At 43.7% G+C, this 23,882-nt stretch overlaps 1 protein-coding gene and 1 non-coding gene across 5 annotated transcripts in view; one reads left to right on the forward strand and one right to left on the reverse strand.

Moving 5' to 3' along the window:
• The first annotated feature begins 6,939 nt into the window (after nucleotides 1-6,939).
• PASD1 (PAS domain containing repressor 1) overlaps nucleotides 6,940-23,882 on the forward strand; it is a 93,110-nt gene continuing 76,167 nt past the window's right edge. For 2 of the 4 annotated variants that reach the window (XM_025460732.2, XM_025460733.2), the window contains exon 1: nucleotides 6,941-7,094. The gene's annotated coding sequence lies outside the window, so the exon portion shown is untranslated. Of the gene's footprint in view, nucleotides 7,095-7,157; nucleotides 7,293-23,882 lie in introns of those variants that run through there. The other 2 variants (XM_025460727.2, XM_025460730.2) reach the window with 2 other exon arrangements.
• On the reverse strand, nucleotides 20,396-20,500 carry LOC112668601 (U6 spliceosomal RNA). Its single transcript, XR_003141733.1, has one exon. It is a non-coding gene; the product is annotated as a U6 spliceosomal RNA (small nuclear RNA).

A 23,882-nucleotide genomic window follows, 5' to 3' on the forward strand; every position in this document is an offset into this window, starting at 1 on the left:
TTGTGGCAATTCCTTGTTCCATGGGACAGCCAGGAACTTGTGCCATAAATTGCCATAAATCAAGGGCTTTGATGCACTAGTAACAAATGCAGTAGGCAGTAGATTGTCTCAGATAGGTTAAATAAATGATGCTCATTGTTAATTTACCCTAGTATCCTGGTAGCTGTCCACAGTGATTTCTATTATCCAACATCGGTGGTGAGGCCGAGGTAGGACTTACTCAAAAGATATGCTTTCAGATTGTATGCAAATAGAGTCTCAGCATTTGTTCATTAATTATTTCTTTGTAGCCTCTAGTTAGCTACTGACTAGTTAGCCGCTAGTTATCAACTGAGTTTCACAGTAATTTTGTGTCACATTTAAAATAATCATAAAGAGGGATCCCTGGGTGGCGCAGTGGTTTAGCGCCTGCCTTTGGCCCAGGGCACGATCCTGGAGACCCGGGATCGAATCCCACTTCAGGCTCCCGGTGCATTGAGCCTGCTTCTTCCTCTGCCTGTGTCTCTGCCTCTCTCTCTCTCACTGTGTGCCTATCATAAATAAATAAAAATTTTTTAAAAAGTTAAAATAATCATAAAGAAGTGTACATATTTTGTTCAAATATTTGGTCTCCAGCCATGAAGCCCACCCTTGCCTTGAGCTGACTGTGGCACATGATTGTCCGCAACCACAGTACAATGAGCTGTTTGTGGCCAAGCAGGTCCGTGCATTCCTTGCCTTTGCGTGGTTTCTCATAATTGTCAACTTCCTCTCCTCCCCTCCCTGTCATTTCCGCCATACACACCAGTTCTCACTCCTAGACTCTCATTTTCTCACTTCCGATTTTTGATTGATATATAATTCACATATCCTAAAATTTACCCTTTAGAGGAGTACAATTCAGTGGTTTTCCGGCGTATAAAGAAGATTGTGTGAACACCACCATTATGTAATTCCAGAACATATCATCACTCCCCAAAGATACCCTGCCCCTCCCCCCCCCAAAAGGTACCCTGTCCCCTTTGGTAGGCAGTCCCCCTGTCCTCCCCCAACCTATTCTCATGTACTCTGCCCCTCATAGCTTTGCCTATTCTGGACATTTCCTTATAAGAGGAATCTTTCTTATGGTTAAAGATGCATAACATGAAACTTTCTATTTTACTTTTTTAAAAAAGATTTTATTTATTTATTCACGAGAGACAGAGAGAGAGAGAGAGAGAGAGAGAGAGAGAGAGAGAAGCAGAAACACAGGCAGAGGGAGAAGCAAGCTTCCTGCAGGGAGCCTGATGCAGGACTCGATCCCAGGACCCCGGGATCATGAGGGCCTGAGCCAAATGCAGATGCTCAACCACTGAGCCACCCGGGTGCCCCTTAACCATTTTAAAGCACACAGTTGAATAGTATTAAGTACATTCACGTGGTTGTGCAACCAATCTCCAGAACTCCTTTCATGTTGCAATACTGAAACTTTATTCCCATAAATGACAACTTTTCATTTCCTCTTTCCTCGAACTCCTGGGAACCAGCTCACCATTGTATTCTACATTCTGTCTCTGTGAATCCACAACTCCAGGTATTCATCTAGGTAGAATCATACCGTATGTGTCTTTTTGTGACCACTTTCTGTCATTTAGCATAATGTTTTCAAGCTTCACCCATACTATATCTTGAGTCAGTACTCCACTCATTTTTATGGCTGAATAATATTCCACTGTATGGATAGACCCTATTTTCTTTATCCAGCTATCAGTCGATTGACATTTGGGTTATTTCCACTTTTTGGCTGTAATGAATAATGCTGAGTGAGCGTGCCTGTATAAGTTTTGGTGTGGACATATATTCCCAATTCTCCTGGGCACACACGTAGGAGTGAAATTGCTGGGTCCTATGGTAATTCTAGGTTTAACCTTTGAGGAGCTGCCAGGCTGGTTTCTAATGTGGCTGTACTACTTTGCATTCCCACCAGCAGTGTATGAGGGTTCCAATTTCTACACAGCCTCAACAATACTACTTATTATCTGTCATTTTGAGGGCCAGTTTTGTGGGTTGCAGCAAGAATTCCCAACCCACTGCCCACCCTGATAATTCCTGACCTGACCCAGGGCAGCGGGAGCCAGACGAGAGGGGGTTATTGTTGTTCCTAAGGTATAGTGACAAGAAGGCCAGTGATTGGATTGATTTTTTAAAACAAGAAATATTAGTTTTCTAATTTTTTAAACAAAAATTCATTCTGAACCCTCGGTTTTGGGCTGATTAAAATAATCAGGTGAGGGGATCCCTGGGTGGCTCAGCAGTCTGGAGCCTGCCTTTGGCCCAGGGTGCGATCCTGGAGTCCCGGGATTGAGTCCTGCATCGGGCTCCCAGCATGGAGCCTGCTTCTCCCTCTGCCTGTGTCTCTGTGCCTCTCTCTATGTCTATCATGAATGAATAAATAAATCTTAAAAAAACAAAATAATAAAGTAATAAAATAAAATAATCAGGTGACTAGACTGCTGGAATAAACCATGTATGGTGGGCTGGGTGGGGCCAGCCCATTCTGAGTTTGAATCTCAGTTTTGTCTCCCAGGATTAGTTATTTCACTTTTCTTTTTTTTTCTTTTTAAAGATTTATTTATTCATAGAGACACACACAGAGAGAGAGAGAGGCAGAGACACAGGCAGAGGGAGAAGCAGGCTCCATACAGGGAGCCCGACATGGGACTCGACTCCAGGTCTCCAGGATCACACCCTGGGCTGCAGGTGGCCCTAACCCGCTTAGCCACCCGGGCTGCCCTATTTCACTTCTCTGGATCTGTTTCTCTCTTCTGTAAAATGAGATACAATCACAATCAGATGAAATGTAGGTAAAAGAATTTCTGCATTTCTGGTGCAGAATAGGTACATGGCAAATCTGCATTTATTTGTTCTTTGATTCTTACCAACCTTTTTTTTTTTTAATCAATTTTTACTAAAATTTCCTTTGATTTCAGCCCTCAGGTATTCCTTGAGGTATGCTGGTTTTTCATGACAGATAACACAGAGAAAGTGGAGAATACTCAGGTGACTTTTCTGGGGAGAAGAACATTTGGTTGATTTTTTTTTTCAAGGAGGGATATTAAAGCCCCACACACTTCAGTATGTTTGAAGCTTCTCAGTCTGAAACACGCTGCGTACCTTAGGCTGTTACGGTTGTCATGGTAAGTAGTGTTTGCTTTCCATAGCAACTGAAAGTACAAATAATTATACAAATACTGGGAAAAAATGACCAGAGAATAAAAACATGTCTTGTTCAGTCTTTAGGTGAAGATGTTTTCTCCTATAAAAGCACCTTAAGGTTCTGTGGTGTGGGCGCCAAGGGCAGGCTGCCCAAAGTGTACCACAGGGGCAGACTGATTATTTTGAATTGATGTTACTTGGGAAACAACCAGTGCACAGACACTCAGGCCCTCCTCCGTCCCCATGAAAGCAAGACACAAATCTCTCGTATGAAAAATACCCTCCCTATACTAAGAAGTAAAAGCACATCCTTATAACCACACATAGGGACTTTTTGTGGATGCAAAATATACATGTGGGCCTGATATAGTGGGAGCAGCCAGGCCTTCTCATCTGGGCATGACTGATCTCTAGCTCTCACATTTTGGACAATCCTTCCCGTAGGATTCAGTGGGCTTCAATGTCCATAATTAGAAAATGAGGGGCATTGGGCCAAACCATCAGTAGGGACCCACTCAGCTATGCCAGCATCACTAAGGCAGAGCCCCCAGCAAGTTCCACATTTCCACCCCACTCCCATCCTTGGAAGAGACCCTTAAGGGTTCACTCACAGTCTGTAGGCTGGATAGCATACATCGTTTGAATGTTCCAAAATCACTAAATTGACAGTATAGGTAGAACACATGGGCCTTTAGGACTTCTGGGAACATATTTTAACAACTGGTCTTTCTTTTCAGCTAACGATCGCCTGAAACCAAATAAAATAAAATAAAATAAAATAACTTTTTTTTTCTGGGTTTCAATGCCAGAATATGGCTCTTCTCTAGTTTGTCACATTAAAATATTTAGTAAAAGCCAGAGCAAAGTTCTAACTGTTGGGCAGTGAGGAGAGAAGAGCAGCCATTATGACTGAGAGGGTTTCAGAGGTGGTGAGAATGGGATGGGGTTTTTCCTCAATAGCCAGAAGTGCCAATGGGGCAGAGCAGACAGTGTTCCCACCAGGAGAATGATGTGACATGAACTTTTTTAGAGTCCACGCTGGCTGCTGGGCTGGTGACCAGTTTGGAGGGGACAAGAATGAGAATAGGAAGGACTGCAGTTAGTGGTGCAGGCCAGAGCTGATGGAGATGTGGACTAAAAAAGTGGATTCTTGCAGAATTCACTGATTGCCTTTTTTTAATCTTTATTTTTTAAAAGATTTTATTTATTTGTTCATGACAGTCACACAGAGAGAGAGAAAGAGAGAGAGAGAGAAAGAAGCAGAAGGAGAAGCAGAATGAGAAGCAGACTCTACGCAGGGAGCCTGATGTGGGACTCCATCCCGGGACTCCGGGATGACGCCCTGAGCCAAAGGCTAATGCTCAACCAATGAGCCACCCAGGCGTCCCTGCTTTTTTTTTTTTTTTTTTTTTTTTAATCAAGATGGAATGAAATAGCACTCCTTAAATTTTTCTCATGTATTTAACATCGAATTTTCCCACAACTACAACAGATAATATTTCACTAAAGTGTAGCACTAGGTATTAGTATCATACCAGGAAAAATGAGGGACTTTTAATGGAAACTCAAATCACATGTCGATCCATGTATTCCAGATGTAGTGGAAATATTACTACCTTTTCACCAAATGACATCGTACTCAACTGGAGATAAACAGAGTGTGAGTGCTCTTATGAGCCAGGAGTGACTTGAAGTCGATTTTGTGCAAGTGTGTTGTCTTTTGCCTCAAGAGATGTAAAAATGGGATACTTATTTCCTCTGGGGATGAAGCAAACAACCGGCAGTTTGATGCCCACGCGGTGATAAAATGGTCCATCACTTGTTGATTTGCTTGTTTTGTTTTTGTGTTGTGGGGAGACTTTGGAGATTTCCATGGAACTGTGGGGCTTGCCGTCGAGGCTACCCATCGCTGTCCTTTCTCTGAGGAGGGGGCCTACTCTGTGATATTGGCAGGTCCCCCGTGAGAGAGACCAGGGGTAAAGTGGTACCTCCAGGCAAGACCAGAAGAATCTCAGTGGAAGTCCCCCAAATCCTACTTGCTGTGTTCCAAGGGGATGGACATCTGGAAGCCTTTGCCTGCCTTTGGGGAGTATTTTATTGGGCTTCCCGATGGGAATTACAGCCTCACTGACCAGGGCCTCCTCCTTGCTGGGCCCTGTGCCAGGCACTTTGCATGCATCTTCCCATCGAACCCTGTGTACTCTATGAGGCAGGTGCTATTTATCACTGGGTCCATTGGTGAGAGGACACTGTGGCTTCAGAGAAGTTAATTGCAGTCTCTAAGATTGGCCAAGATTTATACCTAAGCACAGACTCTCCTGCTCTGCTTTTGGGGCGAGTCATGGTTTTGTTTCTGTGGAAGGTTGATTGGTCATTATCAGGATGAATGCTTTTAATCATCTCTCTCTTTTGAATGTTGTCTTTGACAACGCGGTACTAATTATATAATTAAAGTTAATTAATGCTGATGATATGCTCTACAAATGACTGACATTGCGTACCTACATGTGACCCTTACTTCCTCACATAGAATCTGGCACGGAAAGAACTGATTTGTTTTAGGATGACAAGAACATGACAGTCGGGGAGAGTGGGACCTGGCTCTTCTCCCGTCCTGGAACATTGGGCTTTAGGATTTAAGAAAGTGTTGTGTACATGCCTGCCTCACTAAGCTTGTTGCTCTATCATTTCCTGGTTATTTCAACAGATGTTAGGCCAGGCTGAAGCTGTTACACTTCATAGGGTCTGAGGTACCTGAAGACGGTGCTACAGCCACAAATCTGAACAGTCTATTTAAAACGCACGTTGGGGATCCCTGGGTGGCGCAGCGGTTTGGCGCCTGCCTTTGGCTCAGGGCGCGATCCTGGAGACCCGGGATCGAATCCCACATCGGGCTCCCGGTGCATGGAGCCTGCTTCTCCCTCTGCCTGTGTCTCTGCCTCGCTCTCTCTCTCTCTGTGACTATCATGAATAAATAAAAATTAAAAAAAAAAAGAAAATCTTAAAAAAAAATAAAAATAAAACGCACGTTGGAGGGGATCCCTGGGTGGCGCAGCGGTTTAGCGCCTGCCTTTGGCCCAGGGCGCGATCCTGGAGACCCGGGATCGAATCCCACATCGGGCTCCCGGTGCATGGAGCCTGCTTCTCCCTCTGCCTGTGTCTCTGCCTCTCTCTCTCTGTGTGACTATCATAAATAAATAAATAAAATCTTTAAAAAAACAAAATAAAACGCACTTTGGGAAGAGTCATGTCTTCAAACGAGTCCTTCGTGAAACTGCATTTAAGAACTCCCTTCTAGACTCCATAAGGATGCAGGATTTTAACTTGTTTTTAATGGGAGCATAGTTGACAATGTTACGGTAGTTTCGGGGGTAGTAGGGTTTTCACTTCAGTTTTAGGATGGGGAAAAGAATACATCCAAAGACTTCCTCTCATAGTGGTGCACCCCCCCAGCTCTACTGAGACATGGTCGGCAAATCAAAAAAATACATATTCGAGGTGTACGATGTGCGGCCTTGAGGTATTTTTACATCACCCACATGCACCTATTTTGTGCAACGACTGAGAAGGGACAGGGCGAGGTCTGCTCGGGAGCCCGAGCGCCTTCAGGGAGCGGAACCTTGGGGCCCGGCAGCGGGGGGCCGTGCGGAAAGGGCGTCCTGCACCCCAGTTCCGGGGGCGGTCTCTGGCTCCCACGGACATGCGCTGTGCCCCCCGCTGGGTCCCGTGGGCTCGTGGCTGGCGGACGCAGCGCCGCCGTCGCCGACCGTCAGGGCCCCCGCCGCCGCCCCCCGGCCCCCCTCAGACCTCCTTCATTCCCCCCACAGAAGGCAGAGAGCGAGCACAGGCAGGCGACGGCTCCCGGCAGCGAACAGGCTTCGGGGGGCGCGTTGCCGGCTGCCACCGCCGCGGGCGCCCAGGTACATCTTCGGGGCGTCCCGGGAGGGAGGTTCGGCCCGAAGGCCCGGGGTGCGTGGCTGGCAAGGCCGGCGCTTCGAGGCCTCCGGAGGGGCGCCATCGCGGCTGCCACTGCGGGAGGCCCCCTTTGGCCCCTCTTCGGAAACTTCTAGAAGCTTCCCAGCATCCGCCTAGACGTGGCGGGCACCCTTGCGAGGCAGGTGAGCGGAGCGAGCAGCAGAGCCAGAGAGGCGCTCCCCGGCGCGTTGGGCCAGTCGACGCGGCCTGGAAAGCGGGAGGTTGTCCCGGCTCGAGCGGGCCGGGCCGCTGGTGCTGCGACAGGCCGTCCGCCGTCCAGGTTTGACGGCCGTGGGGCAAGCGCGAATTTTCAAACGGTCCCCTTGGGGTTTCGTTGTTGTTTTTTTTTTAAAGATTCTATTTATTAATTGATGAGAGAGAGAGAGAGAGAGAGAGAGAGAGAGAGGCAGGCAGAGACACAGGAGGAGGGAAAAGCAGGCTCCACACAGGGAGCCCGACGCAGGACTCGATCCCGGGGCTCCAGGATCACATCTTGCGCAGAAGGCGGCGCTAAACAGCTGAGCCCCCCCCCCCCGCCCCCCGTGGGGTTCCCGAAGTTTCGTTTTTCAAAACCTACGGGCGTCTGCATTAAGGACTCCCTTCTGAGCCCATCCGGACTGAGAGCGTACAACTCTGAGCTACTGCAGAAAAATGCCTTCTTTTAGAATTATTTAAAAAAGATAATAATAACACAAAAGCTGAACCCCCTGTATGAATCTACAAGCCTGTAGTATACATAAGTGACGCCTACATAAATATAAACAAATGCCCCTATGGCAATAAGTCAATAGGACCTCCCGAAGTAAGCAAAGTAAACAAGACCAAATTAAGTAGACAACTCCGTTTGAGAGGCTTTTACGGTTGGTAGAACAACTTGTGTTAAAAATAGTTTTATTGTGCTTAAATTGATTTTCTGAGGCTGTTCTTTCTTTGAAAAATATAGCCAAATTGACTGTGAGGGAGAAGGAACTCTGGTAGTTTTGAGTGATTTTTCTATCGATAAAAGGAAGAATAGCATGTTCTGTGCTGGATTGCCTGTGGAGGCAGCTGCAGCTTTTAACTCTCCTCTGAGTGACAGAAATGGAGTTTTTACTTAATAATCAACCAGGTAAACTCAATGTATAGCTAGAGAAATTTAATGAGGTATTTTAGCAGTGGTCCCAAATTTTACTATGTTACTGACAAACACATATACCTTTATTCTGTAAAGCCAAATCTTGCATGTAAATAGTTATGTAGTTTATGATTCTCAAAGTAAGGCTACCATGAAGCCATGTGCTAGGAGTTTAAAAATGGAAATATATATATAAAAACAAAAGGCCATGGCCATGACATGTGATCAGTTCTTAAATCTTTTAAGACATGAAGGTCTACATGCCCTTGCCCCACAGGTGGCAGTGGTGGTGGTAGCAACAAGGTCAGTGCCTAGCACGCTAGGGAAACGCAGGTAAAGCACCAAGTGATTCGGAGGTTGTGAGCAAAGTTGAAGCTAGTATGTTTAAGATTTCTGGGAATTTTGCTTTTTCCCAGGTGGAAGCAAAACCTGAAAGATAAAGAGTATAGATAGTCATATATCTACCAAGGCCAGGAGAAAAAAAAAAAAAAGAGAGAGGGAAAGGACAGGACAAGGTATGTATAGTTTCCCTACTGTTCTTCTGAGGTATATGTATCAGTAGACTACCAATTTCTCTGACCCTGCACATAAAGAAGGAATTTAAAAGCAAGTATAATTTTCATTATACTGATTGAGAGAATTTTGCATTGTTATTTTTTGCCTTATTCCTTTAAACAAAAGAAATAAGAGGATCAACTTTTCATATAATGACTAACCCCTGGAAAAACTGTGTTTTTTCCTGTTCTAATTTAAAATGGCAGATGAGGAGCTCCAGAGTTCTAATTGCTTGATACTGGGAAAACAGTGTGAGCCAGCAGGCCAGTGACTCATCCAGGGCTCTGGCTTGATCAGCTGGGGTTATTACATATGTAATTGGATTAAAATGAACGTGGCCCTTTATTTGTGTATGTAGCTCAGCAGCTTGAGGTCCCCTGTGACAGGGGACCCTTGGGTGGTGGTGACGCCACTGAGGGTTAATTGTGTGATGACCCAGGGAGGAACACTTAGATTTTCTCATGTTGGCTGCTTATTTGACTACAAAATGATTCTCTTTTGGATCTTTGCCTTGTGAATGTTGATATTTCTGTCAGGAAAATATATTTATTTATTTATTTATTTATTTATTTAATATATTTATTTTTTTGGAGTTCAATTTGCCAACATATAGCATAACACCCAGTGCTCATCCCATCAAGTGCACCCCTCAGTGCCCGTCACCCAGTTCACCCCCCCACCCACCTCCCTTTCCACCACCCCTTGTTCGTTTCCCAGAGTAAGGATTCTCTCATGTTCTGTCTCCCTTTCTGATATTTCCCACTCATTTTTTTATCCTTTCCCCTTTATTCCCTTTCACTATTTTTTATATTCCCCAAATGAATGAGACCATATAATGTTTGTCCTTCTCCGATTGACTCACTTCACTCAGCATAATACCCTCCAGTCCATCCACGTTGAAGCAAATGGTGGGTATTTGTTGTTTCTAATGGCTGAGGAATATTTCATTGTATATATACATTTTAAACAGTTCTGAGAAAGGGTTTCATGTATGGTATATCTCCATAGATAAATAAAATAGCACAGTAATAAATTTCTTCTGTTTCTTCTTAATGGAATTAACTCCCACTCTGATCCTACAATTCTCCTTTATTCTGAGGTTTAGTCACTTGACTCTGAATGTCAGGGCAGATGGAGAATCTCAGGCGAAAAGTCCATCTCAGATGATGATGACCTCTTAACATGGTCCTTTTCTTACTCAGAGCTGCAGCTGTACAAGGGAGAAAATGTCACTTCTGGAGGAATCATAGATTCCTCTTGTTTTATAAAATTAAGCAATTCTATAGTCAAATAGGTAGCCAGTTTATTTTATTTTATTTTTTTAATATTTTATTTATTTATTCATGAGAGACAGAGAGAGACAGAGACACAGGCAGAGGGACAAGCAGGCTCCATGCAGGAAGGCCGATGCGGGACTCGATCCTGGGTCTCCAGGACCATACCCTGGGCCGGAGGTGGCACTAAACCGCTGAGTCACCCGGGCTGCCCTTTTTTTTTTTTTTTTTTAAAGATTTTATTTATTCATGCAAGACAGAGAAATCAGTTTATTTTAATCACTCCAGGGGGCGTTTGCAGCGATCACACTTGGAAACAAATACTGCCAACTGAAGTGCTTGCTCTAAAAAAATAAAATAGTCCAGTTGTGTCTGAAGTACGTAGCTTTGTTTTGCTTATTTCTCTCTGTGTTACAAAAGAAAAGGGAGCATTGAGGTGTGACTACACCAAGGCATCGCAAGAGGATTTTTGTTCATTAAACTCCAGGAAATTTCTGGAAAGCATTACCTCATGGATTTGAAAGTATGTGGGCCAAGATGGCCAAGTTGGAGAAGGCCTGGATACCCGTTCCCATGAGTCAGTCACTGCATAGAGAAATCTCTGCCTCTGAACGTGGCCCAGCATGGCTTGACAGTTTTGGGGAGTGGAAGGAACCGGGCCCTTGTTCTATCTGCGGGGAGCAGGTATAGCGGCTGTGTTCCCCTCCCACACTAAGCCAGGACCATTGTGTGCAGCTTTGTTTGCAAATCAATTTACAGGTACCCAGATTCTTTAGTGATTATAATGAATTGGACAAAAAAAATCCTCCTACTCCTCTTAAATTAACTGAAAACTGTTTAGGTTAATGTAGTAATTATGGTTGTAGGGAAAGCAGTTGGTTAATGGTGGTTAAACAAAGAATTGTGATCGAAGTGTAGCCAAATTCTTCTGGATTTAGCCCCAGTTCAGATGTCATTCAACACATTCACATTGTTACAGGCACTCTTGAAGCTGGGGACTGGCGAAAAGCCTGTGGAATATGACACAGATACTGCTTTCAGGGACCCCCAGGCTAGGGGGCGATTATACCATGAAGTACTTGCATTGTATTTGAATATGTGACAGCATCCTTGGTACAGCAGAGGAGGGAGTGACTGACTTCCCCTGGGGCGGGGTGAGGGCAGCTGGGCCTTGGCACATCTTCCTCAAGAGGAAGATTTATTTGTTTGTTTATTTATTTTAAAGATTTTATTTATTTATGAGAGACACAGAGAGCCGCAGAGACACAGGCAGAGGGAGAAGGAGACCTGCAGGGAGACTGATGCAGGACTCGATCCCGGACCCCGGGATCATGCCCTGAGCCCAAGGCAGATGTGAGCCACCCAGGTGCCCCAAAGAGGAAGATTTAGATTGGGCTTTGAAGGATGAGTTCCATATCCTTAGAAAGAGAAGCAGACGGAAGGGCGAACAAAATCAAGGGGGACTGAAGAAGCCTGCGGTTTTCCAAAGCAGGAGGTGACCAAGTGAGGGTCACTAGTCCTGAGGCTACCGGGGGAGGATTGGGGAACCACAGTCAGGTGGGCTGGGTCAGTTTGAGGAGTTGTGTTTCATTTCTTGGACAATAGGGAGCCGTGGCAGGGTTTTAACAAAGAGCCTGATTCCACAGACTGGAGGCCGGCAGCCCGGGGCGGTAAAGGAATTCATGCAAGGCAGAACAAAGGAGCTAGAACTTTACTGAGCACACTGCAAGGGAGCAGTGGACAGGACAGCAAAGGAGAGCCTGTCTGCCAGGAGGCAGTGGTGGGGAGCTGTAGTAAACAGTGGGGGGTATGGGAATGTGTGATGATTTTCCTTTCTTGGTACCTGTGCCCGGTTGTAAGCAGCCCATTGGTCAGCCAGGGCCTCTGGCTATTTTGAGATGGGTCACCAAGTTGGCCTGTTTGCATTTAGCCGGGTGGTCACTGTGGGCCCTTGGACTTATTCAGGTCTCCATCACTCAAGCCTGTTGCCTCAAAGCAGCCTTTACAGATGCCACATCTGATTGGGAGATAGACCTTTGGAACTTGCTGTGCTGGATTGGATTTGGGGAAAGAATTCTGCAGAGGGAGCTGTTAAGAATGACTGCAGCTTTCTGGGTTGTATAACTAGTTCCATTTACTGAGATGGGGAGCACCAAAGCAGGAACGGTTAGGGGCAAGTTTACCACCTGAGTGTGAGGTACCGGTGGGACATCCAGGAAGCATCCAGGGCCAGAGCTCAAGGGAACGGTCTGGGCTGGAAATAAAGGCCCAGAGTCTTGGAGGTTTCCCTTTGGCAGAGGCTTCTGTGGACTCCTAGCACTTCTTTATAGCTCTGGCGTGGGGAAACTGAGTCATGCCTACCCACTCCAGCCATAAAAAGCTACTGTGTCCCCTGTCATGCCCGTGTAACTCATGCCGTGTCTGAATGTTGATAGGGGCAAGCTCTGTGTGACACAGGTTCCCACCGGGTTTTCAAGGCGATGATCCCAGAATATTGGTCTCTTGAAGGACAAGAGTCAGGTGTTTGAATAGAGCATACAAACTGCCTTTGAAGTAGGTTTCCCGGTTCACAGTCTGCGAAGAAACCTTGCCTTTTCCCTTTGTCCTTTATCAAGAGCTTTAGACCTCTGTAAGGCTTTTCCCACACACTACACAAACATTAAATTGACTTACAAATGCTGTTTATGAGGAATAGACTATTGTTCTTGTTATTCGATATGTATTTATGGAGTATGTGTCCTGACTTGAGTTGAGCTAATGGCCCACTAGGGAAGGGTGCTTTGGAGGTTGATGAGTTTTTCTTCTGATTCTGCTTCTAACAATTAAGCACACTGTTTAAGTAACAGGTTGTTCTTTGATTATAGAGCGTTCATGATCACTAATAAATGTACCCCATATTTAAATATACAAGTTGCACCTCTGGGAGGGCAGGGAGCTAAGGGCAGTCAGCCTTTCAGATGCTAATACCTGAGATCAAGGCACACTAGATATTACTCAATCAAGCTAATATTTAGCTTTGGAAATTAAAGCATAAATTCATGAATTTGATTAGCGTTCTTCTCTCTGCATCGATATTTAACCATAATATATGTATGCACACAATGTTCCGAGATTTTTCCTTTTATTTTCTGACGATGTATGTTGTACTTGCTGCAGTGTCTGTTGAATTCAGGAACGCTACCATTTCTCAGGAGAAGGTGTTGCACTCCCAGTATGTTTTCGTGCTACTTGTCCCCTTGTTTGAGTGGACTTTAACATTGGAGGTGAAAGTGAACCTTAGCCTTTGGGGCACTCACCAAATTCGTGGGTGTGCAGTGCATCTTAGACTTTTCAGGGAACTTGCCCTCCTTTATGCTATCTGATCTTCTTGAGAGGACCTTATGGGGTGGCCACGTCCAGGCTTAGCACCTTTTTGTGGGCACTCAGAGAGGCCAGATGGCTTGCCTAAGGTCACGTGGCTAGTGCAGAACTGCAACTAGGTCCCAAGCAGGCTGACTTCAAGAATATTGTTGATCTCCATTAGTTTTGCCATCTCCCTAGTTAAGCCATCGGATTAATCATTTTTAGAGGGTGAACTTCTAAGTCAGCTGTTTCCTCATAGGAAGCAGTAAGTATCTCCTTGGTATAGGTGAGAAGTTGTGGAAGCTTCATTCTCCTCCTCGGAGTATGTCAAATCCACTTTGGAACATTTGCGAGTGCTCTGCAGACAGGACTTCATAAAGGCCACTTACTCTTAGCCTTTTCTAGCATGAGCTCCATTTGCTGATCTTCTCGAGGAACCTAGGTGTGAGCCGTGCTGTATGGTGTGGACCACACAGTGCTTGGAAATGGGAAAGCTTTAAAGTAACAGGCAGGACTTTGGGAAATTGTGAGGTCTGCACTAAACAATTGTCCTTTGAGGTGAAATTCACAAACAAAGTCAATCAACATGAAAAATCTGGAAACTCTCAGTGAGAGCTGTTTTCTTTTTACATTCCACAAGAAACAAGTTGGAACCTTTGGTGTGAAGTTCCAGCAAATGTAATCACAGAGCACACTTGAAGCTTATGGAGCAGAGATGCTGTTGGAGCCTTCAGTGAGGGCACTTTGGAGAGCTGCTCTGCCGCGTGGCTGTGTCTTAACCATCAGCATTAAGAAAAGGGACTGGGTGGGAGTGGGGGCCGGGAGTGGTGTGGGCCAGAGAGCACGTGGCTTGGGCAAGGCCAAGAGTTGGCACCGATTAGGGAGATCATTTAAGTGACGAGGTCCTCAGTCTTTCATTCAGGAAATGGGAGGTTTCTTTGGCCCCTCTTCTAATTTGAGAACCGTGTATCTAATAGATTGAGAAACTTTTTACCGAGGGGGTATATATACATTTTTAATCATTCATGCTATATTGGCACATAATTCATAAATTAATTTTAAGTTATTTTTGTTGCATATGGGTTTTTGTTTATGGACATGGCCCCTTTTAAACACATTATTCAGGGGACTCCTGGGTGGCTCAGCGGTTTGGTGCCTGCTTTAGGCCTAGGGCATGATCCTGGAGACCCGGGATCGAGTCCCATGTCAGGCTTCCTGCATGGAGCCTGCTTCTCTCTCTGCCTCTCTCTGTATCTCTCATGAATAAATAAATAAAATATTATTTTAAAAAAATAAGCACATTATTCAATGGATTCTGTGTGACAGCTTCCCTGTTTTTTTGAATAAGGCAGCCTAGGGTATATGGAAGAGTGGACTAGGGTTGAGGAGAACTGGAGGTCAGGCTGGGAAATTACCTTAAAGTCAGGGGGTTAAAATAAATCAGGAGAAGCCACCTAACTTCTGCAGGGCTTGCTCCTTAGGTGATAAATAGGGATCAGTTAGACTTGCCATGGGAACAAACTTTATTTATAGAGCTCTCACAGCTCCTTAAAACGATTGGAAAGAAATCATCCGAATGGCGATATTAAGTGGTCAAATTATGTTTGTATTGTTTCTCCGTTCCATTTTGTAAATTTAACACTCCAAAAAAGAAGAAAACTAAATTTCTTTTTAAAAAGGAAGTGTCAAAGGAAACAAGAAGGCTGGCTCTTTGTCAGCATTCGAATGGAAATGATTATAGTGTTCTACAAAGCTATGGAAGGGGTTATGGAGTGACAGAATTTTTTTTTCTTTTTCTTTCGGGAGGATTGTAGGGCAGGGCTTTGCCGGAGCTTCCAGATCCCACTGCTCCTTTCTGATGTGAAGGTGGTTCCAGGACCTTTGTCTTGAGCGGTGAACACCCAGTGTGCAGCCAGGAGCACTAGCAGTGGGCACTCCCTTACAGAACACCTTTTGGGTCTGGGACTAACAATTGTCCTGCCTCTTATTCCGTAAGCTGTCAGGCTTGTGGGCTACCAGCTGCCTTAGCTTTACCAAAAGGAGGCGGTTCATTCATTCTTTCTCTGCCTATTGTCAGCTGAATAAAGCAGCCTACCGTGGCCTCTGGGACAAAAGCTCTCCATGAGGATTACACTGCCAGGTTGGAAAATGGCCCTTTCAGTTCTATACAGCCTCATGTAGGGGCTGTGTTCAGCTGACCACCTTTATGTAAATCTCTTTTCTTTGTCCCAAGCCCCCCCCTGAGACAGACACCGGCTAAGCCATTCTGGGCAGATAGGCTTTGTGCAGGGCTGGGAAGGAGATCGCCCAGGTTAGGTGTTCCTGGGAAGAAAGGCCGATTGAAATGGTTTTTGTAAATGCCATTGCTAATAAATTGAACACTGGTGAAAAAAAAAAAAACTTCATGCAATTAAGAAATTATTGACAAAGAACAAATTATTCCTCAAATAGAATAAAGTGGCATAGAGTTCGGGAGTGCTGAAATTGTTGATCTTTGACATTATGCAAAATCTATTACGTCTGTATCTCTTGTTTCCAATTCTCTTCATATCCTTCCCTGACCCTCATTTTGTCTGGAGTGGAGAAGCTCCTGGTTACTCCCTCCATCTTTCTAATTGAGTATTTCCGAGGTTTTGTCTTCTCCTTAAATCACTCCCTTAGAGCACTCCAGTGATTAGTCAAATTTCAGATTATCTCTGTGCACGTGTCTAGTAGGATTGTGAACTCTCCCAAACTGAAAGAGATCTCCAAGTCACCTGCCCAAACATCTCTCATATCTGTGTGGTCAGATTGATCATTCTTGTTAAGTAAAGATGGGTTTTCTAGCATTTTTATTGATGCTTAAACATGTAAGAGAACCCAAAGCTGGTGAATTTTCTCTCTAGACTCTTCCATAACCCACTTTCCCTTTAGTAAGAAACCTCTCTGGCCTTGTGACTTTCAACCACTCCAGCTAACACTGTCCCCAGGCCCATCATGATAGGTAGTATCACATTGGCCTCTTACCTTACTTACCCTTATTCCCTTTTCCTATTACTCCGCCTCCTGTAGAGCATGTCTGAAATCCACCCTCTCTTGCAACTTTCTTCTCTTCCTTCTATAACAACTACCTTCTAAACTCAAACCTTTCTTTCCTCACCCTGTCTGCTTGAGTTCCCTGCATCATCTCTCTTAGAGTTGGTTTGATCTTGGAAGTCTCTTTCTCAGAAATTTGCAGTGGTGCCCTGCTATCTTACAAAATAAATAAAAATGTTAATGTCTTTGGGTAGAGAAACCAACCTGTCTGACCACATTGATTTTTCCGTTTGATCCTTAGACTCTTCAACGTTCTGACTACTTGATATTTAGAGAATTCTTTTGACAGTTCTCCTTTGATATAATAATTGTTGTTTCTCTGTAGTTCTTTGAGTTTTCAGGGCTGATGACAGCAATAGTAAAATTAGCCAACACAGTGCCTTGCCCCTAGTATGTAACTATTTAGGACCTGAACGGCTGAGCAAATAAATGGAAGACACCCTGGTTTGCACAGAAACCAGAAGTGTAGGAATCAGATCCCTGAAAACTGCATTCTTGCTTCCTTGGTAGCTTCCTCTAGTAGTCAAGTAGAATGAACCACACTAAATATGGACAAGGACAAGGAATGGCCTACAATATTCCAATATGATCTGTAATACTTGCAGGTTCTTGACTCAAATTCAGGATTTCCTACTTTATGTATGTTAATCACCCTGTTTAGGAAGTTCTATTATGAGGAGTTTGAGTGTCATTTTCTTTGGTCTGTTTCACCAGGTGGCTTGTAATATTTTCAGCTGAACTGAGGGGTGAGAAAACTTACCTATCAGGTTCTTAATTTAATGATTTACTAAGACCTTTTTCAATGGTTCACTTCAAATACACTTTTATGTAAAGAGATGGCCCTGCATAAGAAGTCATCTCTCCTACATTGTTTCCAACATATTTTTCTATATCTTCGGTCATTCTTTCCCTGAACCGTAGGGTCTCTGGAGAAGACAGCAAGCTCTTGTCATAGTCCTCACCCAACTGAATGTGATTTATTCCTCGCAGTTTTATAAGCTAGGTTCAGATAACCATGAGTAATTGAGAGGAACCAACCCTGTTTCCCAACAGAAGGAAGAGACTGGCAACACATGACCTTCATACAGGTGCCAATGAGGGAAGGTGCCATCAGGGGCCCCGGAAAGAGGATCAGAAAAGCACTCTTGGAGACAGTGCTTTGAGGAATGTGCCTTTGGAGGATAGATGTGTCTTCAATCGGTAAAGACATGGGGCAGGACATTCCGGGCAGGGAGACAGTCATCAAGCAAGGGCAGTGGGAGGCAGTGAAGAGTGTGTGTTTGGGCCATTGCAAGTACTTCCCAGCATTCAGGAGATGTGAGCAGTGTTGTGGCTCATGATCCTTTCAGTGCACGCTTCTGGTGCTTCTACTCTGTGCTAGGCCTGGCCTTGTGCTCATACTTGAGTTGGGGGGGGACCAATGAGGGCTGGAATAATGAGCAAGCACCCTAGAAAGTGGTAAGTGCTGTGAAACAGTAGTAGACCGTGAACTCCTTGGAGCTCGTGGAGGAGGAATATGAGGAGAGCATGAACAGAAGAGCATTCTACATAATTCTGGAAAAACTTGAGAAAAAAAGGATATCTTTTTGGATCCAAACTCATATATTCAGATCCCCAGATACCTTCAGGCCTCTTAAAAGCTGTAGGATAGGTTTATCAAACATCAGAAACAGATTTCTGTTTTGGGACTGTGCTCTTTGGCTGTGTAGAATTGATACAGCTCAGGTGGTGCAAGGATCATGTGTCCCTCAGAGAAAGTGGGAATACTGTCTGCCTAATATGAAGCAAGTCTATAGCAACTGTTAGAAGAAATTCATGAACATCAACACCCCTGTATCTAGGAACCAAGTTGAGGATTACACGCAGAAGTTTTTCTTAATTGTACATAAAGGAGAGTTTATTTAGAGGCAAATCTTAATGTCATCTTTAGGGGCTATATCAAGGCCACTGGACAAGATAGCATCAGAAAGCTCAGTCCCTTTGGTCAAGCAGGATGAAAGGGGGCTGGAATTATGAGGAGACTAAGGAAATTTGTCTTCATGCAGAAACTAGAAGCAGTTTAAGAACCCTCTTGGGTGAGGGGCAATCCTACTTTCTCCATCCCAAAGCATTGCTATGAGAATCATTCATAGCATTGTATGGACAAGTCAGTTCTAACTTGGAAAGTCTTGGTAGTTGAAAAGGGTCCTTATGGGATCCCTGGGTGGCGCGGCGGTTTGGCGCCTGCCTTTGGCCCAGGGCGCGATCCTGGAGACCCGGGATGGAATCCCACATCGGGCTCCCGGTGCATGGAGCCTGCTTCTCCCTCTGCCTGTGTCTCTGCCTCTCTCTCTCTCTCTCTGTGACTATCATAAATAAATAAAAAAAAATAAAAAAAAATAAAAAAAAATAAAAAAGAAAAGGGTCCTTATCTTTATTTTAAATGTGCAGTTACATGGTAATCCACTTCCCTGGTGCCGCTAGAAGGGCTATTTTTTTTTAATTTTTTAAAATTTTTATTTATTTATGATAGTCACACAGAGAGAGAGAGAGAGGCAGAGACATAGGCAGAGGGAGAAGCAGGCTCCATGCACCGGGAACCCGATGTGGGATTCGATCCCGGGTCTCCAGGATCGCGCCCTGGGCCAAAGGCAGGCGCCAAACCGCTGCGCCACCCAGGGATCCCAGAAGGGCTATTTTTGATCTAGAAACATTTCTTTCTTTGAAGATCATGTGAGTAGAATATCCACTGTCCACAGACAACATTGATTAGTTTCCTTATCTCTTGCTCTTGGGTAAGAAAACAGTTTTTATATTTTAGACTTTTCTTTTATACTTATCTTTTATATTTTACTGTGCACTTATAATCCAATGGAAGTAAGAGTCCTCTGTGCTTCAGAGGAAGACATAGACATGGCCAACAAGCACATGAGAAAATGCTCTGCATCACTTGCCATCAGGGAAATACAAATCAAAACCACAATGAGATACCACCTCACACCAGTGAGAATGGGGGAAATTAACAAGGCAGGAAACCACAAATGTTGGAGAGGATGCGGAGAAAAGGGAACCCTCTTGCACTGTTGGTGGGAATGTGAACTGGTGCAGCCACTCTGGAAAACTGTGTGGAGGTTCCTCAAAGAGTTAAAAATAGATCTGCCCTGTGACCCAGCAATTGCACTGCTGGGTATTTACCCCAAAGACACAGATGCAGTGAAATGCAGGGACACCTGCACCCCGATGTTTATAACAGCAATGTCCACAATAGCCAAACTGTGGAAGGAGCCTCGGTGTCCATCGAAAGATGAATGGATAAAGAAGCTGTGGTCTGTGTATACAATGGAATATTCCTCAGCCATTAGAAACGACAAATACCCATTTGCTTTGATGTGGATGGAACTGGAGGGTACTATGCTGAGTGAAATAAGTCAATCGGAGAAGGACAAACATTATATGGTCTCATTCTTTTGGGGAATATAAAAATAGTGAAAGGGAATAAAGGGGAAAGGAGAAAAATGAGTGGGAAATATCAGAAAGGGAGACAGAACATGAGAGACTCCTAACTCTGGGAAACAAACAAGGGGTGGTAGAAAGGGAGGGGGCAGGGGATGGGGGTGACTGGGTGACTGGCACTGAGTGGGCACTTGATGGGATGAGCACTGGGTGTTATACTATATGTTGGCAAGTTGAACACTAATAAAAAATAAATTAAAAAAAGAGTCCTCTGTGCTTTGAAACTGATCAGCAAGTCATAAGTGATTGAGGAAAATCCAATTAGTGAGTTGCATTTTAAATAATAATAGCACCTGAATTAATCAATAATTCATATAATCAAGACATGCTCAGTCAGGCTTAAAGCACAGGTCAAGATGTAACATCAAGTAATCATAGTTGATTCTTTTTTTGTTTTTATATGGAATGCTTTACAGATTTGCGTGTTATCCTTTTGCAGAGGCCTTGCTAATCTCTGTAATGGTTCCAGTTTTAGCATATGTGTTGCTGAAGCAAGCACCACAATCAATTCTTAACACTAGTGAAATGAATGCGTGTCAAGTTGTGTAACACAAATAAAAATATCTGTTTATAGATGTCCCTGATCTTCACCAACTACAGATTTAAATTCAACTATTTTATCTTAAGAGATTGTACTCGATCACTCTAAATGTAGCATTCTACCCATTTCCTGAGAGAATTATAAAGTGAAGTGAAGAAAAGATGTTTTTGGTTTTGATAAATTGTAGATTTTGGATTGAGGTGTGTGTGTGTGTGTGTGTGTGTGTGTATCCCAGACTGGTGTTTACGTCCCAAAGCTCATGAAATATTTATTGTTAGGTTTTCAAAACTTAGTTTCTGTCATTTGTAAGCTAAAATGCTTCTTGTCATTGAAGGTGCTTGAGGATGGAAGATAAAGCAAACCAAAGACTCAATGAAGTCATCTTGGAGATTCTCAGTGCTCCTAAAATCTATGAAAAGCCCTGAGATTTCCTGTAGTCAAAAAATTTGCTTAACTATATTTAAATCAGCATTTTCCAAATGTACCCAACCAAGGAACACTTCATTTTTATATTTTCTTCAAACCTGTTAACATATTTTGGTGTTGTGTTCTGTGGCAGCAGTGACCTTTAGGAAGGTCTGGGTTCCTTGTGTTATGCCATTTAATACATGTAAGTAATGGCATCTGAGCCTGGTATTCTCAAACTCCCCAGGAATAAGATTGACCAGCCATCTCTGAGCAAAAAAGATTAGCAGTGGTTAATAACAACTTCCAACTTCCTAGAATAACTGTCTATGAATGTTTGCATTTTTAGGGCCCAGCAGGTTTGAATGTAGCAAAAACTCCTGTGGATCTCCAGTAGTTCAGAAACTGGCCTCCCAGGCTTAGCACTTTCTCTGTTGCAGAGACGATGGAAAACAATGGCCAGCTCCCAAAATGAAGAATGAGATTTGTTGGCACAGTCCCCTCTGCTCTGAGATGCTATTGCACAGGGATGACGTTCGCCAAAGATCTCTCCCCTTCTCCCTCTGGATTGAGTGGCTTTGAGAAAGCAGAATTTGGTAACCACATCCATGGCCTTGGAGGGGAAGTGTGGGGACCAGCATCACACCTCTGATGACAAAGTCTCCTCTCCTTCCAGGAAAGCTCAGAGGATGTGTTGCTTCAGAGAGTAAGGTTTAAAGAAAGAGTTTTAGAATATATTATTGGATTTTTTTTTCTTTTTTGAGGAATCCTCTGTTGAGCCACCAGGGTCACAGACCAAATCCAATTCATGTTTCTGAGAAACCATATTTTTCCACTGTAGAAAATTGAGTTTGCATATGGCTTGACAAATTAACTTTTCTTTAAAAAAACAGTAAAAAGTAATTTACCCATTCTGCAGAGTTTTGAAGTCCTTGGCATCAAGTTTTAGTGGTTTTTTTTCAATGAATATGATTGGAATTCTATTTAACATATAATTTAAAAAAGTCAGTTTCTGTTTATATAGTATATAAAGTAGATCTAATGTGGACAGTTTCATAGCAAATGTTTATTTTATGAATCAGTAAAGACTCATAATTAAAAATCTTGAAAGTTAAATATGAGTCTCTTAGGTGTGGTGTATCTTGTCATTTTTATAAAATTTCTGAATTAAGGAGTGACTAGATTACACTTTAGTTTCTGTAAGTTCTAATATGTGCAATGAAGCTTTCCCCCTACATGAGTAATAATAGAAAAGTGTTACATAGATTTATGGAACCCAAGTCAAAGTTTGAGTTACTATTCAGCTTTTGTGAAGAGCAAAGGCATAACTCCCTAGGAAACCTACGAACCTCAGATGTTTTAGGGAAGGAGACATACTGAGATAAACATGAGAGTAACATGAGTATAATCTTGATTCAGCTCTAATTTTTGATAAGATAATTTGCAAATTCTAGTGTTGTAACCAATATTAAAGCATGGTTACTTAATTTATTAATTTATTTAGTCACCCAGTAACAATTTGGGGACAAAAGTGAGGATGGGAGGTCTAGGGAAGATGTGTAGACAAGAAAGAGCTTCAGGATTAGCAGCTCAGTTTAAAAGCAAGATTGACCCTGGCAGCCAGGCATGTCCCCCTGCTTGTGGCCCTGCCTGTCCCTGTACTCACTGGACCCAGAGACAAGCCTGGAGAGCCTGGGGGTCAAGTCATGCAGCATGCACTGTTTGCTCCCATGCACCAGCCTTCAGGCATCCAGGACCTCTAAACATGTGTGGCCATTTTCCTGAGGCCAGTGGTTTCTTGCACAGAAAAAGAAGGGAAGGAAGGAAGGGAGGGAGGAAGAAAGAAAGGAAAAGAAAGAAGGAAGGAAGGAAGGAAGGGTGAGCCTATCTTCTAGAATCCTGGAGGCTACATTTTAATGGTTTATTTTTATTGTTAGGCAAGATTAAAACGCATTGATTTCCCTGAATGGATTGAAATCAAAGTTCTCTTGAGATATAATGGATCAAAAATAGTTTTTCATTGATAATGGTTTGTTTTTTCCTCCATAACAGTTTCACATCTACTTTCTCTGTGGCTCTAAGGATGATAGCTCAAGCTTTCTGCTGGCTAGGGAATCCTGAGCATCACGGTAGCAGAGTTCAGGGTGTTATATTTAAGAAACAGCATGATTACTTTAACCCAGATGCTCCTCTGCCACCTGTAACATCAGATTACAGCTTCTGTGCCTCTGTTCCTGTGTTCCTCCCGTGCCTCTCCTCTCTGTTTCTTCTTTTTAGTTCCAGAACACTTTATGTGAATTGTGATTTTGCCAGTTTCAACCCTGTATTCTAGTTAGTTATCTGTTTACAAGTCTGATCTCTCAAAGGGCAGTCTAAGTCTACTCCATCTTTTTATCTCCCGGAGTCTGCTGTAGAGTCCTCACCTGGAAGAGGTCTATCAAATGTCTAATAAATAAATGAATGGAATTGAACTTACACACAATCCTTCAGGACAGATGTGTTGTCTGATGAAGGGAAGCACTCATTTACTTCCACAGTCAAATGTCTTCTTTTTCCTAAGAACTGTCTGGGGAGGAGAACCAGGGTATTGGGATATAGGAGCTTCTCCTCTCTTCCCCTCTCATGTCTTCCCTGTACTCCTTTCCTTACACAGGAGCCATCAGTTACAGTTTCTGAGTTGCTCATTCTTCATTTTCGGTAAATTCTCGGGTTGATAAAACCATATTGGAATATGGGGACTAAGTGATGAAAAAAGGGGACAGGGAAAGAGTAGAATAGAGGAAGAAAGTGTCCATTGACTAAGCCTGGAAAGAGAGGCATTGCACAGCCAGCCCCAGTCACTCAGTTTTGCACAGTACCAGAGTGTAGCTGAAATAGGTAGGAGAGAGTTATGATGTGTGAAGGATAGACAAGGAAATTTTTTGTGTAAATAGTT

Source organism: Canis lupus, chromosome X (assembly GCF_003254725.2).
Source record: "Canis lupus dingo isolate Sandy chromosome X, ASM325472v2, whole genome shotgun sequence".
In the NCBI taxonomy this organism is placed as follows: domain Eukaryota; kingdom Metazoa; phylum Chordata; class Mammalia; order Carnivora; family Canidae; genus Canis; species Canis lupus.